A 4,745-nucleotide genomic window follows, 5' to 3' on the forward strand; every position below is an offset into this window, starting at 1 on the left:
AAATTCCAGTTGAATTCAATTTCAAATTCTAGGTGAATTTCAAAATTGCTCAAATATGAAAACTAAAATGTTCATCATGTGGCAAATATTCTCCTGGTAATTTTGGGGTGAGCCATCATTTTTGCATAATGCCTATGTGGCCCAAAATAGCTAAAACAGAAAGGCTTTAAAAAGGAAAAAGGAAAAGGAAAGAAGAAGGAGAGGGAAAGCCCCTGCCCCACTTGGGCTTCGGCCCACCCGAGCCAGCTGGCCCAGCAGGCCGGCCCACTCCCCCCATTCCCCCTGGTCACCTCCTTCCCCGCGCACTGCTCCACCGACCGCGCCTGAACAGAGCCGCGTCCACGTCGAACCCACCTCGCCGGCGCCGCCCTGAGGGGATAAGGGCGACGCCTCGGGCTCCCTCCCCACTCGCCCACTTGCCCTCTCTCTCCCTCGTCCTCTCCACCTCTCCCCTCTCCTCTCACTCGCTCGCTCCTCTCCCCCTCTGCCCGAGCACGCCCGCCGCCGTCGCCGCGTCGTCATCGTGGCCACCGAGCCCCGTTCGCCTCGCCGTCGTGCCCATCGTCTCTGCCGTCGTCATCTACCCCGTCCACGTCCGTGAGCGCGAGACGGGAGCCACTGCAGCGAGCCCGGCAACCTCTTCTTCCCCTACGGCCGTCTTCGCCTTCGTCGCCGATTCGTCGCGGTCGATCTTCCCTGAGCCCACCTGAACACACCTACAGGGCCAACGTGAGCACGCGCCTCTTTCCCCTTATCTTCCGCGCGCGTTTCCGGCGCCGTAGCTCCTCCTCCCCGTCGTGCCCCAACGCGGCTCCGCCTGAGCTCATCGCTGATGATGCTCCGGCGACCAAATGGCCTCGGCCCCATGTGCAACTCGCTCGCCACTACGCCTAGTTCCCAAACCGCACACGCACGTGACTCGCCGTGCCCCGCAGCCCCCTGTTCGCCGCTCACCGAATACCCACCACCAGCTGACTCGCTCGCCGTGACCACCGTAGCCCGAGCTCGCGTCCGAGCTTGTAGACGAGCTCCTGGAGCTCGTGTGAGTCCAACTAGACCCCTAGCACGCCTTCCCGTGCCACGCAGCACCGTATCCGACGATGCCCGAACTCCGGCGTCCGCTTCGCCGCTCGCCGCCGTGGTTTCCGGCAAAGTCCGACCATACCACCACCACCACTCGACGTGGCATCGAGTGGCCGTTCGAATGGACCAAGCCGCGCGCCGAACGGTGCTGTGTAGCGAAATCCCGACGAGGCCCGGGTGCCCCCGCCGCGTTCTGACGTCGCCGGCGGGGAAACGCCGGCCACCGCCTACGTGGTTGGCCTGGGGCCACCCCAGTGCCATTGCTAGTGGGCCCTGCGGGTCCCAGTTGACTGGGTTGACCCAGTCAACTGCTGACCAGGCAGCCCCGTGTCCCTGACAAGCGGGCCCCACCGCACATTTAAGTTAATTAAAACATTTTATAATTAAAATCTAATTAGTTAAACTCTAATCAGACACTAACACTGGGGCCCACACCTCTAAATATCTCTGCTAGATTAGTTTTAATCCACTGTTAAAATAATAGAGGCTGACATGTGGGTCCCACTGGACCCACATGGCAGGTTTGACCTAGTCAGCCGTCTGTTGACCTGCTGATGTCACTGTGACATCATGCTGATGTCATATATCATTTTCTGTACTACTACTTTACATTATGTTGATCTGTACTCTTCTATATGCTGCAAGATGCTTGAAGATGCTAGTCTTCGATAGGCTAGGCTTTCCCCTTCTTTCTGGCATTCTGCAGTTTAGTCCACAAATATAGCCCATTTCCTTTGATACATATGCATACTTAGTTTAGATCTGATGTAAGTCTTGCGAGTACTTTGGATGAGTACTCACGGCTGCTTTGCTACCTCTTTTCCCCCATACCCGATTGTTGCGACCAGATGATGGATCCCAGGAGCCAAACGACACCACTGATGACTACTGCTATCCGGAGGGTGCCTACTACTATGTGACGGCCGCTAACGACTTGGAGTAGTTAGGAGGCTCCCAGGCAGGAGGCCTTGCCTTTTCGATCATTGTTGCTTTTGTGCTAGCCTTCTTAAGGCAATCTTGTCTAACTTATGTCTGTACTCGGATATTGTTGCTTCCGCTGACTCTTGTGTATTCGAGCCCTCGAGGCCCTTGGCTTGTAATATAAAGCTTGTATTATTTTAATTTGTGTCTAGAGTTGTGTTGTGATATCTTCCCGTGAGTCCTTGATCTTGATCATACACATTTGCGTGTATGATTAGTGTATGGTTGAATCGAGGACGTCACAGGGGAAACCCTTCTCCTATCTAGGGAGAAGGTCAAGGAAGAAGAAGAAGAAGAAGGGGGGCGCTCTCCCCCTCTCTCCCGGTGGCGCCGAAATGCCCCTGTGGCCATCATCGCGACAACGATCTACACCAACAACTTCACCGCCGTCATCACCAACTCTCTCCCCCTCTGTGTAGCGGTGTAACCCCTCTTTTACCCACTGTAATCTCTACTTAAACATGGTGCTCAACGCTATATATTATTTTCCAATGATGTATGGCTATCCTATGATGTTTGAGTAGATTCGTTTTGTCCTATGGGTTAATTGATGATCGTGATTGGTTTGAGTTGCATGTTTAATTATTGGTGCTCTCCGTGAGGGATCCCCGCTGTAGGGTTTGCAATATGTTCATGGTTTGCTTATGGTGGGTGGCATGAGTGACAGAAGCACAGACCCGAGTAAGTAGGTTGTTTGCGTGTGGGAATAAAGAGGACTTGATACTTTAATGCTATGGTTGGGTTTTACCTTAATGATCTTTAGTAGTTGCGGATGCTTGCTAGAGTTCCAATCATAAGTGCATATGATCCAAGAAGATAAAGTGTGTTAGCTTATGCCTCTCCCTCAAATAAAATTGCAATAATGATTACCCGTCTAGTTATCGATTACCTAGGGACAAATAACTTTCTTGTGTGACAACAAGCTCTCTACTAAAACTAACTTAGTTGTGTCTTCATCTAAATAGCCCCTAATTTTTATTTATGCGCTCTTTATTATCTTGCAAACCTATCCAACAACACCTACAAAGTACTTCTAATTTCATACTTGTTCTAGGTAAAGCGAACATTAAGCGTGCGTAGAGTTGTATCGTTGGTCGATAGAACTTGAGGGAATATTTGTTCTACCTTTAGCTCCTCGTTGGGTTCGACACTCTTACTTATCGAAAGAGGCTACAATTGATCCCCTATACTTGTGGGTTATCATTCAGCAGGTGTGCAGTACCCTACATAGATGTCATCAGGGATATCAAACATTGTGTTGACTTCCAATCTCTTTCCTCCCTTCTGAGGTTTCTTGCCATCAGCCATTTTCTTCAGCTGAGGAATTTGAACAATAGAATTCTCTTAAGAGGTATGCAATCTATCTTCGAGGAACGTTGCAAATGAGTTAAGTTGATGAGAACCTAGTGATTCAGCAGCAGACATGTGTACCTGTGAACAGAGTATAGGTGCGAAGAATTTGGAGAGGTCACATGCGTTCTCGGAAGTTTTTCAAAAAACAAGTTTGAGGAATTTGACCAGGAGTGTCTTGAGGGATTTCACTAAGGGGTCTTTGACTTAGGTTCCAGAGTTGTATAGATTGAAAAATCCATACAATTGAGGAATCTTGAAGAAAAACATAGCTTAGAGAAATAGATCAAGAACAGATGCATGTGAGGTGTTTAACTAGTGGGGAGTTGAGGAACAAACACCTTTTGAAGATTTTGTGAAAATCATTAGAATCAACATGGGTAGTAAAAATAGATTTTATTTACCCTTGACGAAGAACACGATGAACTAGTAAGTGTAGATGGGAAGTTCGTCCGTCCAGATCTTCCACGCCCTAACTTGGAGGCGGAAGACAGCTACGACGGCGACGAGGTTGAGGCAGTGAAGCTCTTCCTCACCGGCGACGATGGAAGTAGCGGCGGCACTAGGTCTGGAAGCTCGAGCAAGGGGAGTGGGGTCGAGTGGGGTAAATGAAGTCTGAGGAGGGTGAGGGGTATTTATAGCCGAGATTAAAAACCGCTCGCCCGAAGAAATTGGACGAATGTGCCCCTGACCCTTCTCATCCTAGTGACATGTGTCACCCACATACAGTGAGGTGGAGATCGTGTGAGATCGTGAGTGAATAGAATAATCATATCGTGGGATGTGAACCAGTTTGAGCAGCAAAAGCTGAAAATTGAGATATGAAAATTTTAATGTTTCGTTCGCAGATTCTTCACCTGACAAGGACAAAGTGAAGATTTTGAACAGGTTTCAAATAGAATGCATATTAAGAATTTGTGAATAGACTGGGTCGCGTATAGCATAGAGGGGGAAGGGTCCGATCACATTCACTTAGCAAAAAAAAGACAACTTGAAGAATTAGCAATAAGTGAATGTTGTAGAGGACTAAAAACTCAATATATATATATAGCCAATAAAGAACACAATCGGAAAGAGTGAAGACTATGCAAAGCTGAAGTATTTGAACAACTAAGGAATTTCAAAACTGAAGAAATACTCAAATTGAAGATTTTCAACTTTTGTTGGTGGCGCGACCCACCGTATAAGAATGATGATTTCAGACGCCGCGTACAATTGTCGTAGGGCGCCAAGAATCAAATTCTTCGTTAATTTATTCACACTTAGAGGGTTAGTCTTTATTGATTGAAGAAAAAACGTTACTTCATGTGTTGCACATCTAAGTCATCAAT

Source organism: Triticum aestivum, chromosome 7A, assembly GCF_018294505.1.
Source record: "Triticum aestivum cultivar Chinese Spring chromosome 7A, IWGSC CS RefSeq v2.1, whole genome shotgun sequence".
Classification (NCBI taxonomy): Eukaryota; Viridiplantae; Streptophyta; class Magnoliopsida; order Poales; family Poaceae; genus Triticum; species Triticum aestivum.